The sequence below is a fragment of the Cervus elaphus genome, chromosome 13 (assembly GCF_910594005.1).
Source record: "Cervus elaphus chromosome 13, mCerEla1.1, whole genome shotgun sequence".
Classification (NCBI taxonomy): domain Eukaryota; kingdom Metazoa; phylum Chordata; class Mammalia; order Artiodactyla; family Cervidae; genus Cervus; species Cervus elaphus.
In genome coordinates, this window is record NC_057827.1 from 32,839,749 (window position 1) to 32,852,556 (window position 12,808).

General features: G+C 41.6%; 1 long non-coding RNA gene across 1 annotated transcript; it reads left to right on the forward strand.

Annotated features, from left to right (window-relative positions):
• The first annotated feature begins 1,980 nt into the window (after window positions 1-1,980).
• Window positions 1,981-11,170, forward strand: LOC122706638. The gene is made up of 5 exons (XR_006344429.1): window positions 1,981-2,268; window positions 2,825-2,904; window positions 4,784-5,054; window positions 6,182-8,412; window positions 10,559-11,170. It is a non-coding gene; the product is annotated as an uncharacterized LOC122706638 (long non-coding RNA).
• Window positions 11,171-12,808: the final 1,638 nt, after the last annotated feature.

Below are 12,808 nucleotides of genomic sequence, written 5' to 3' on the forward strand. Positions count from 1 at the left end.
AAGTCAGAGGATGGCATCACCGATGCAGTGGACATGAACTTGGGCAAACTTTGGGAGATGGTGAGGGACAGGGAGGTTTGGCGTGCTGCTGTCCATTGGGTTGCAAAGAGTTGGACACAACTGAGCAACTGAACTGACTGACTGACAGCTTGATTATATCAGCAAAGACCTTACTTCCAAATAAAGTCTATTCTTGGGTACAACATATCTTTGGGGGCAACACAGTTTAATCAGCAACAAATGCAGTAATAGATGTGTTAAAATATGTTAGATGCATGCTACAGACAAGGCATGCACATTTCAATGAGGATATTGTAAAGACACATACCTGAGGGGAAAAGTAAGGAGATGAGTGGGATATACAGCAAAATGCCATTTATATAACTTAAAATGTACGTGAACAATTAGTTCTACATGTTTTAAAAAAGCACATACAAGGGAAGAACACAGATTAAAATGGGAACACACATTAAAGTGGGCCTAAGGAATGGGGTTTGGGATGGGAATAAAGGTATTAAAAAAAAAAAGCTCTGCTCTAAGGGCACAGACCTGAGCTATGATATTTTTGCACTTGAGGTCCAAAAAAATTAATAATCACATTAACACATGAAAATAATTAACACATGAAAATAACAGCAAATACACATTTACCATTTCCTGTGTGTCACGCACTGTGATAGCTCTGGCATGTGTGTGTGTGTGTGTGTGTGTGTGTTCAACTAATTAAATAGAAGACCACTCTCATGACTCTTAACAACTTTCCTTCTTACTTGACCCCTTAAATGGCATTTTTAGAATGTTGTATTATTAAGCAATATAAATTTATAGAAATGTTAACAATTGAGGAGATTCAGTGAAATCTCTAATGCAAATCTCTAAAAATCTTTTAAGAAGAATACTGATAGTGGTTCATTTTGTATTTGTCACTTTCTTAAAGTAGTTTCTAATGTAATATAGGAAGGAACAATTCTGAATATTGAGTCTTCCTTTTGTTCTGAAAATTAATAAATTGTTCCTCATTTAACTTATAGATTGACTCCTTTCTCAAATCCCCTTGTACATGGATTGTATTTGTTCTTGGTCCTATATTCTCAGTGCTGAAAACTTTATTTGATGCCAAATATCCTGGTCATTAAATGAATGATGACAGAATGGACTCCTTTAGATGCCAAAGCTACCTTAGGTGAGATTTCAGCTTCCCAGCCCTGAATGTATTTGAAGGCACAAAATAAGAATCACAAGATCATCAAGAAAGACATAAAGTAAGTGTGAATTTTCTTCAGTCCCATTTGACTTTCTTGGAGAAGAGAAGACCTGGCCCTTTCTATCTGTCCCCAGAGACATACTGGAGCTTCTGTTCTGTTCTCAAAGTGCACTATGGATAATATGAAAATGTGTTTCTGGGGAACTTTCTCAGTAGCTGCAACTTTCTCAGGTGACCTGGTGCCATATTAATAAAATGTTAAACCCACAAAGTCCCCACAAGTCAATAAATAATGCAGGCTGAAATCACTAAATATTATGCCCCTGAGGCCCATTTCATTGAAATTCACTGATTCAACACTTTTCTGAGGAAGTTCTGCCTCATTCAGCATTCTTACTCTGAAGCTGGCCAGCCTGAATACCAAGGTCCTTAAAGGCTCTTCTTGCTGCTGTCACCCTTTCTCTGCACACAAATGATGGGGATACAAAACTGGCTCTCAGAGAATTGCAATTACACTGTACCTCCAAAGGCTGGTTCATTTCTTCTCAGTTTCCAAGTCTGTAGAAGAAAATCATATATGCTCACTCTGCCTGCCTAGCAGATTTTGCTCCTCTCCACCCCAACTATAAAGTTCAAAGCACAAATTGAAAAGCCTTGAAAAGGCTGACTCAAAGTCTTTCCTTTCTGTTAACAATCTCTCAGAGTATTATGTTTGGAAGACTCTGTTTTATAACTGTATCTGTGCTCTTATTCTGGAACTTCCAGAGCCAAATATTCAGAAATGATATGCTATTAATACATGTACTAACAACAAGAGTAAAAACATCTGCAATCCTGTTGCTGAAATTTGGTCTCTGTAAAACAATGCTGGATTAGATCTCAGAGACACAGTGTTGGGTGAGGTAGAAAGAAATAACTTTATTGTTTTGCCAGGTAAAGGGGACCACAAGGAATGCCCTCAAGACTATGTGTTTTGCCCTGGAGGAGGTAATGAGGAGTCTAATAGCAATGGTTCAAGGAGCAGAGCGTGATCAGCTCCTGGACATTCTTCTGACTGGTTGGTGGTGAGTAATTGAGAGTCAGCATCACCCACCTCTTTGTTTCAGCTGGTCTGGGGGTCTATGTGCTTGTGGGCAGCAAACAGTTAACTTCTTCCACCTGGTGCAGGTTTCAATATCTGCAAAACAGCTCAAAGGACATGGCTGACAATACTACCCACAGTCCTTGAGGAAGAGCTAAGAAAGGTCTTTGACTTTGTTTAATGGCTAATGTATTATTATTTTGTCTTAACTTGACTGTTTTCCTTTCTTTCTGCATTTTCTCACTCCTCTGATTAAATTTATTCCTTGACTAAAGTCCTTCTACAGATAAAAGGCAGGTGAAGGACATATGTGGGCATCTATTTTGGGAAGGCTTCATAGGGTCCTGCTCAGTTACAATCCTTTTCACCTTCTCTTCTTGAAGGATAAAGGAGAGTGCAGATTGAGGGACTGCTGAGAGAGGAGAGAAGACAAACCAGATGTACTCTGGTGGTGACTACTGGTGGAAAACAAAGGATGCTTTGGGAAAAGCACCTTTACTTTTCTTTTTCAAATTCCTACAACATCATTTGTCTTTCAGGTGCTGTGTGTCCATAGGTACAGAGATGCCTGGAGCCACCACCTTGGTGTCTGTCCTCCCCAAGTTGTCCTGGTACAAGGGTAAGGAGAGAGTTCTGGGAAGGTTTGTATATGCCAGGCAGGTTTGATTCCCCATAATCCTGTACATTCTTGCTACTCCAGCAGTGAATGGTGATTTGTAAGCATTCTTCTGAATGAACATCTAGTGACAAGGAAAGACTCCAAAACATCACAATTTAAAAACAAATGGGGGTCTAAGTAAAACCTGAACCATTCTTTGTTAGCCATGAGCTTTATGGCAGATCACTTCACCTTCTTAACCCTGCACTTCCTCACCCTTAAAATGGTGCCAGTGATCCTTAGGGTGCTGTCAAAGGAGATAATAGGTATTTGCAAATAATCGAAATCATCAAGCAAAATGTAAGCTATTATTTCTTCCTCTCACTCTACACTATATTGTATGTTTCTTATAACTTTAGTTAGGCATGCTCCAAGGGCTAAGACTTCCTACAAGCCAATTCAAAGACTGCTTTTGAGTAGGAAATTTTATAGAAAATGATGTTAAATGGTTGCAGATGTGGATGCAAGGAGCAGCACAGCTGCTAAAAGCAGAGTAGAGTCTTTGTACAGTCCTGGGAACCCAGTCAGTATTGTCAGCCCCCTCTCAAAACTGGTGGTCAGCAGAGCAGGTTTGCAGCTGAGGTCTAGAATAGTTCTTTTAAAAGAATTTTACTGAAGTATAGTTGATTTACAATGTTTGTTAATTTCTGCTGTACCGCAAAGTGATTCCGTTAAGGTGGCACTAGTGGTAAAGAACCTGCCTGCCAATGCAGGAGATTTAAGAGATGTGAGTTCAATCCCTGAAGCTCCTCCAGGAAGATCCCCTGGAGAAGGGAATGGGTACCCACTCCAGTATTCTTGCTTGGAGAATCCCATGGACAGAGGAGCCTGGCAGACTATAGTCCATAGGGTCTCAAAAAGTCGGGTACAACTGAAGCAAGTTAGTATATATATGTGTGTGTATATGTATATGTGTGTGTGTTCTTTTCATATTCTTTCCCATTATGGTTTATCAACAAGATATGGAATATAGTTCCCTGTGGTAAACAGTAGGACTTTGTTTTCATCCATCATCTATATACTAGTTTGCATCAGCTAAACCCAACTTCCCACTCCACCCCTCTCCACCCTCTCCTCCAAGTCTGTTCTCTATATCTGTGAGTCTGTTTTTGTTTTGTAGACATGTTCATTTGTGTCATATTCTGGAAGAATTCTTAGTCCATTAATGTCTTTTGTAAAAATGCTAAAGCACTTATCCACAATGCTAATTTCTTCCTAGGATAAGGTTTATGCATTATGTCACACAAAAAGGTCTGTTCCAGATTAGGACTAGAACAAGCCTTTTCTTAAAATAAATTTTTGCAAAGAACATAAGTCTCTGTTAGTAATTTCCTAAGAAATAAGGCTGCACTAGCCTTTTGTGTTTGCTCTTTGAGTCTTGTCAACTGAAAAATGTGTACAACCTAAAAGTTGAGTATTATATTTTATTTGAGGACATTACTGAAAACTACAGCCCAGGAAGGCAGCCTCTCAGATAGCTCTGAGGGACTGTTCCAAAGAGGTAAGGTAGGGGCAATATAGAAGTTTTTGGTGAAAAAAAAAAAAAGCGCACATACTATAACATCAAAAGCTAATCTCACACACACACAGACACAGACACACACTAAACCAGACATCTCAAGTGAATGATTTTTGTGCTTTTCTATGTATGAGAAGATGTAAGAGTCTTGATTCATTGAAATTGTTCCTTTGATATGCATCTTAGCTATCCAGGGCCAGTATCCTGTTTTTCTCCATCTTGAATTCTCAGATTCACTATGGGAATGGGGCATCTGCAGTGGCTGATGGCTCCATAGCCACAACACTTTTTTTTTTACTGACATTTTTTCTTTGTCCACAGCCTGAAGGATGTCATCTTGCCTTAGTGCCACTTGATGGACACCAGTTGGCAGGCTGCAATCTAAGAAGAATCAAGTGAAATCAGGAGCTCCTTGTGCTAACCTATAACACAGAACAGAATCTCCACTTCCCTGAATGGGACAGCAGGCCTTGGCAAGGATCACCCACCTCCCTCCCCACAGGAGGCCCCTGCTTTTTGGTTCTCCGAACCCAAATCCAGATGAGACTGGCCATTTCTAGCTAAAGATCAAGTTACCCTAGGTGTAGTTGAAGTAAGAGAATTGTCTTCATTGCTAGTTACATGTTTTCATTTCTATTTCTTTTTTTTTTTTTCTCTTTTCTTGGGGGCTGTGAGAGACAAATTTTCATGAGATGAAAAAAATATAAACCTTGGCTTTGAAATACTGGCTTCTGTTATCCAGAGGAGCCTGGTGGGCAGTAGTCCATAGCATCAGAAAGAGTCAGACATGACTAAAGCAAATTAGCACAGCACAGCACATCCTTATGCTAGTTCTGTGGGACCTGTTTCTTAATAAGATCCCTGTTTGAGTGCGTGCTCAGTTGATCAGTGATATCTGACGCTTTGCAACCCCGTGGTCTATAGCCGCCAGGCTCCTCTGTCCATGGAATTTTCTAGGCAAGAATACTGGAGTGGGTTGCCATTTCCTACTCCAGGGGATCTTCCTGACTCAGGGATCGAACCTGCATCTCCTGAATTGGCAGACAAACTCTTTACCAGTGTACCACATTAGAAACCCAATAAGATCATTATTTAAGAGTAAAGTTGCAGATCCTGGCTGGGTTTACAGGGGCCACTGAACTCAGCCTGAAAAGTAACAAGTAAAATTATAAAAAATTATCTGGAGGATAAAATGTGTTTCTACAACCAAGCCTGCAGACACCGAGATTCCCAGGCTAGCTGTGTTATAGCCACGCTTTCCGGGAAACAGACTCACTCAGAAGGACAATGCAGATAGTGGAGTGCAGTTTATTACGCCGGCGGGCCCAAGGCAGAGTCTCCTCTTAGCCAAGGACCCCGTCCAGCATTTGTGAAAATCTTTTATACCCCATGCGTACGTGTCTAAACCCACCTCCTATCCCATGTGTACGTGTCTAAACCCACCACTTGCCCCATGTGTACGTGTCTTAACCCACCACCTGTCCCATGTGTACGTGTCTTAAACAGTCAATAGTCAATAAGCCCGCAGTTACATTCCAACCAGTTAATAATCGATAAGCCTGTGATTACATCTTGACAGATACGAAAAAAAGTTTATGACCTGTCCGGAGACAGGTGTGATTACGGTATGCTTCCTCTTAGGCAATGAGTAGCCTGGATGTGATCTTCAGGATTCCTCTGTCTGGAGGGGGTCTTATCCTTCCATTGTCGTCCTCACAGGCACTAAGCAGAGAGTTCAGAGTCCACTGGAGAGGCAGTCGAGCACAGCCAGCACGGACAGGCCTGAGATGGAGTTCAGGCCCTATGAATTCCTTCTTCAGCTGGAGATCAGCAATGAAGGCAGCACAGTCCCCCACCTGCCCCAGTGAGGATGTCTGAAGTCACTGCATCAGGCTGCAGCACTCTGACCTGGTCAATATGCCATGTGGTAACTCCTTACTGACTGATAAGAGTTCTGAGTTACTGAGCCCCAGACTAGCAGCCATATCTTAGCCTGAGGCCTGAAACGTATCACTCACGCTTATCCTTAAGAGTTCCTACTCCTGGCTTTCAAGAGAGAAGACCCAGGGAACATTCATTTGATCACAATGAGGAAACTTGTTAGTAGTTGTCATTAAATATTCATGTTTGTTTTCCTATAGATTTAATCTCTCTGACCCTCAGTTTTTTTTTTTTTTTATTGTTGTTTTCTGTTACAGTGAGTAGGTAGTCTTAAGCTGTGGGTCTCAAACTATGTTACTAAAGCATCAGAATGTTGTTTCGAGGTGAAAATCAACCCAATATACACACATACATTCCATGAACACATGTATATTCATGTAACTGTATAGATGCACATGCACATTGTGTACATTTCATATGTGAGTACAAGTAACCATATATACACATCCTAAGTGTATGCACATGTACATATTATACCACATATACACATGTACATATATACGTACATATACATATACAAAAGCTCACCTGTGGTAGTTGAACCTCAGTCTGTCTCCCTGTCTCTCAGTCTGGCCTTCATGGTAACACCTGGGCACCACCGTCTTTAGCCCTGCCCAACTCTGCTTTGAAACCATCAAGTTATAGGATTCTGAGAAATGGAGTATTTCTTGCTATATCAGTAAATAAGGGTGTCATAGTCATCAGTGATTTCGGCCCTCCAAATGTGAATTTCTGAGCCCTAAGGACAACCAGGAAGGAGAACAATACCTGCGATCCAGCAGCCATCAGCCTGCAGCCACTTCCTACAGTGAGCCCTGAAGAATTCAGGATGTAAAAATGCAGGGTACTGACCCCAGATATCTGAGATGCATATGAAAGGAATGATTTCAGTGAGCCCAGCCTCTTGAATCTTCCCACACATAGAAAACTGCTCAGTTCCTTAAATTGAGATAATCTGGCCTTAATTCACAAAAACACTTTCAATGTTCAGACTACTTGCCCTTTGTTGCAAATTCTATATAACCTGACTCCTTCCCCTGCCTCCTGGGACAATTTCTCTCAGCATTACTTGAGATGCTCTCTCCTAGGCTTGAAGTTCTAAAAAACTCACCAAGCAAAACATAACTCTCAACTTTTAGATTGTGACTTTTTAAAATCAACAATTCAAAGTCCTGTTCCCACCAACCAGCTTGCTGGCAAATGTGAAAATGTAGACCTTTGCATGAGTCACTGCTCCCTGAGGCCAATCTCTCCTGAAGGAAATGAGACCATCTAATTTGAGGGGTTAAATTTGTCAAAAAGCAAACTTCCTTTAAGAACCAGGACAGTTCAGTGAATCTGAAAGCTGGACATCCCAAACCCTTAGTTAGGACCCTTAGATCTCCCAAAATATCTTTGGTGTGGATGGTTTCTGCTTAAAGCACTTTCTGTCAAAAAATGAAGTAGAGTTTTCCACGCTTTGTGACTTGGGCAAATTGCTTAACCTTCATTAGTTCCGTTTCCTTATAAGTAAAATGAAAACAATTATAACACCTATTTTGTGAGGTTTGGGTTAGGATTGTAAAATAATCCAGAGAGAGAACTCAGCACATTGTTGGGAGCATCATCAACCCTTGCTGTATGTGAACGTCTTTACAATTATTGTTCCTGTGATTGTAGAACTAGTGCTGACAATGCCAACAAGAGTGCATCAGGCAACAATAACAAAAATACTTTTGGTGAAGTGTAAATATGACTTGATGACCTATAAACTTTAATGGGCAAAGGAGCAAAAAGGAAGAATTTCAAGCCAGGTGGAAATCTTAAGGGATATGGAATTAGGGGTGATGAAACTATAGACTGATGAAAAAAGCACAACTTAAAAATTGAGAATTGTACTTATATTTTATGTGATGAACAGAACTAAGGACTTAATTCCAGAATGCAGCGTTTCAGGTAACTCTAAGGGACTGCTCTGAAGTGGTAAGGAAGGAGCCAGGATATTTTGGAGTTTTTGCAGCTGAGACCAGGTAATCAGAACATCAAAGCATTACTGTTAATTAAAGAAACGTAGATATGTCAAGTTAAGTAATGTAGCACTTTTCTATGCTTGGGAAGATGCAAGAGTCTGGACTCACTGAAATCATTACTTTGATATGCACCTCAGCTATCTGGGGCCAGTATCCTGTGTTTTCCCATCCTGAATCTCCTCAAGGTGCTTCTTTGGGGATGGCTGCAGTGTCTGATGGATTGATGATGAGCATTCAGTTTCCATCTTGAGTTCCCTCAGGGCACACCATCCAGAAGGGTGATGATGATGACATCCAGAACTTGATGGCTTGATGGCTACAAAACATCCTTTGTTTATCAATATGGCAGGCAGCATTTTTTTTCATTGACTAAACAAAAGCTCATGCAATGCATGGAAAGGAATTAAGCACACATACATGATACTAATGTTGTAGGCATAGGTTCCGGGAAACAAACTCACTCAGAAGGACAATGCAGATAGTGGAGTGCAGTTTATTACACTAACAGGCCCAAGGCAGCGTCTCCCCTTACCCAAGGACCCCGATCAGTTTTTGTGAAAACCTTATATACCCTAAGAGTATGTGCACAAACCTGCTTCCCCAAATTCCCTGAAACTAGTCTGAACAAAGGAAAAAGAAAGATACAATTAAAGTTAACCTGTGATTCATATGCCTTAGGCCTAGGTACTTAACAGTGTACAATTTTCACACCCCAATTGTGGTCACACCCCAATAAGCATAATAGAATGTATGATTCTATTTAGTTACACAGATAATTAGTGTATTCTTTTAGGCTTCGGAGAGTCTAGCTTCAAGCCTGGGGCTCTTCCTTCTGGGGGGCCTGGTTTTCCAGTTGGTATGTTGTTTCCATAGATACAGGGCATATAGCTCAAAGTCCACAGTCCAGCCCAAGATGGAGTCCTGCTTTCAAGATGGAACCTGTTCTGTTTCCTCCTTCACTAATGGGTTAGAGCCCAGTGAGGATATCACAGGAGGGAAGGTACATGAACAGACCATTTTAGAAATGATGTGTTTCTGGATAAGTGGGGGCTAGTGTCAGGGGAGGAAAGAAATGACTAAGATCAAAGCCCTGGTAATTACAGAATTCACAGGACTGGAGGAGTTCATGCAATGGGAAGGTGAGAGCCTGTAATTGAGATCAGCAAAAAGATGAAAGGGGCTTTTGGGAGCTTTTTATGGGGAACAGATGGAGGGATGAGAAGGTGCAGAGCTGGTTCTGTTCCTCTGACAGAATGTGGAGCCCCGACTCTGAGAGAGACTGGAACTCCACAGCTGAGCCTGGGATTGGGTGAGTGGGAGCAGGAGTGTCACCTGGCCATCTGCGATGAGAGCACAAGTGACCCAGTGGACTCAGTGGAAGTGGCAGAGATTCCATCCCTGTTCGGTGGTAATGTAGGTCACCTTCACGCTGAACATATCCCACATTCTCATACTAAATATTTATACACTGCCATCCAAAAGTTTAAATGGACACACGCACACACCCATAAGGAAGAAAATAAGTTAAGCTGTTACTGTCAACTCATGATGGGATCATCATCAGGTAAATATCAGCTGATATTTACCTGAACTATTCATGGCTCTTCTCCCAGTCCAGGTGACCCAAACTTTAATTACTGAAGGGTCTGAGTCCTTAGCTGGTTTGCCTTTATGGAACTGCTATTGTTGTTTGTATTCATTTCCAAGGGCTGCTGGAACAAATAAGAAAGGAAGCTACAAACTGTAAGGTACAGTTCCGGCGAGGCAGAAAAGGAAAGACGACCTCAACAGAAGTAGGTTACCTTTATTCAGGCAAGGAGGGGCGACAGTCGGCCTAACTACCAGGCTGAGTGCCAAGAGGGATCAGGGAGGCTTCATACTTATACTTTGTGGAAGCGATAAGGGAAACGTCGATCAGGCGGGATATTTTGAGTATTCTTTCATTGAGATGACATTTGTAGTTGGGCAGGGGGTGATAAGTCTCCTGGGCGGGTTAGGGGGTGGTAGGTTTCCGAACAGGGGATTATGAGTCCCAGATAGATGCACCCGGCCTGGAGCATCAGGGTGGAACTAAAGTTATGCTTTGTTTTCTCTGAAGTGAGATGATTCAGCAAGGGGCCTTTGAGACTGTTGTTCTCTTTTCTAGGCCCAAAAGATTCCTTTGCAAACAAACAAAAATTCAGATGGGATCATCTGGCAACAAAATGGTGATGAATCTGACCTTCAACAGACCCTGAGTCTCATTATATGCTGATTTGACTACGTTAGCATATTAAATGACATAGCATCTGGTGGCCATGACTGGACATTAGAAGCAAAAAACAATGAAAAGAGGGTGGCCCCCTATTCCCTTGAAAAAGCCCTGCCACTTCCCTGGTAGACTAATGCACATGCCTCTCCATAATTAGATTCACTCTTCCTGACTTTGTGCTTCCCTTGCGGCTCAGCAGTAAAGAATCCTCCTGCCATGAAGGAGACATGGGTTTGATCCTTTGGTTGGGAAGATCCCTCGGAGAACAAACTGGCAACCCACTCCAGTATTCTTGTCTGGGAAATCCCATGGAGAGAGGAGCCTGGTGCACTACAGTCCATGGGTTGCAAAAGAGTTAGACCTGGCTTAGTGACTAAAGAACAACTCTTGCCTTTGTCTTTATCCTTTAAAATTAAACACCTTTCCCTGTGTGGGGTGAGAAGTTGATCTGTGAACTTAGTTCCTTCTACATTTTCTGGCCACTGAATAAAGCTTGAGCTGTGCCCATCTCAGCTTCAGTATCATTATTCACCTACTCAGACTTGAATGGAGAAAGAGCCTTCCCCCACCAAGGCAGAGAGCCTCAGCTGATCTAGAGCTCAGACAGGGTCCATACAACTTAATCTGTAACACTAGCTTCTGATGGTACCTGGGAACCTTGGCATTACTTGCTTTGTTCCTATACAACTACAGTCTCTGCTTCTGTTGTCAGATGGTATTCTTCCTCTGTGTGCTTGTGTGTGTCTCTTCTCCACTTTTCTAAGAGTACCTGTCATATTGGAGGTCATACTGAGTGGCCACCCTAATTTGATATGACCTCCTCTTATCATGGTTACATCTGCAAAGACCCTATTTCCAAGTAAGATCATATTCACAGACACCAGAGTTTGGGACTTAAACATCTTTTGGGGTGGACAGAATTTAACTTATAAAATTATCCACTAACATTTCCTATTAGACCTTAAAGAGGCATGGGAGAGATATCCCAGCTTATTCTCCAGGTATATCTTTCCTACCTTCTTTGTATAGCAGAAATTCAGTTTCTCTTTAGTAATCAGAATCATTTACCTTGATCGAGACAGTAACCTTCCTCTTTATAGTGGAATAAAGAACCCCATGTGACAGGATACAGCCTCCGTTTTCAATCCAATTGATACACCATTGTGTTCTCTGGCAAAAGCATCCCTCTCCTTGGAACTATGATGTCCAGACCAGCAAAGCACACAGTTCTAAGGATGGGAAGCAGCAATTCTGCAGAAGAGATATTAGACATACTAGTGAGAAAAATCATTTCCACTTAGCTTTGATTTCCAGACTCTTGTATTCTCATGATTGCTTGCTAGTTCAAAGTGGACCATCTCCAGGGTGCTACCTCCCAATGGGTACCATAATGGAGCTTTCTCAGGCCACTCCTACCATCATATCAGGACAACTGCTTCTGAGTGACATGGCATATAATAGGATATATTAATTTCATGAGACTATTATGCTATTCCTTTGATTGTGAAGTGAGTGCTTTGATCAGAAGTACTGTTTGAAATAACTGATGGCAAAAGCGGTTTCTAAACAAAGTAAAAAGCTAAGTGTCCTGCTCAAGCTTTTACCTACTTGGAGGATATCTCTTGCTTTGCTCTTTAAGGCCTCAGTTGAGGGAGAATGTAGTGATTGGTGCCAGCATCTCAAGCAGAACCATCTGTGAACCAGGCTGTCATAAGGAATTCCCCATGAGGTCATATGTGTAGATTGTGGGTTGGGGAGTGGGAGATGGAGAAGTAGAAGATGTGATACTTGTTTGTGAAACCAACTTGTGCCTCCTGGACTAGCAAACCTCTTCTCTTAAAAACCACTTCCATCCTTTGGCTTCATGTGTCAGAGCACAGCCAATTCATGGGGATCAGTTTCCATCACAGGGTCACTAAGTGCTCATTCTGCTACAAAGTTCAACTTCATAGCAAGAGTTTAACCTTAAATAATAATTGTTTGCAGCAGGTAACATGGCTTTGCTCCCCAAACCTAAATTTTTACATTGTAATTTTATCTGAGTGGCCAGAAGCCCCACACTATATCCCTGTTGGAAACAGACATTTCAATTACCATGAAATGGTTCCATAAGGCCCAAGATACTTACTCCAGGCCCCACTTAAA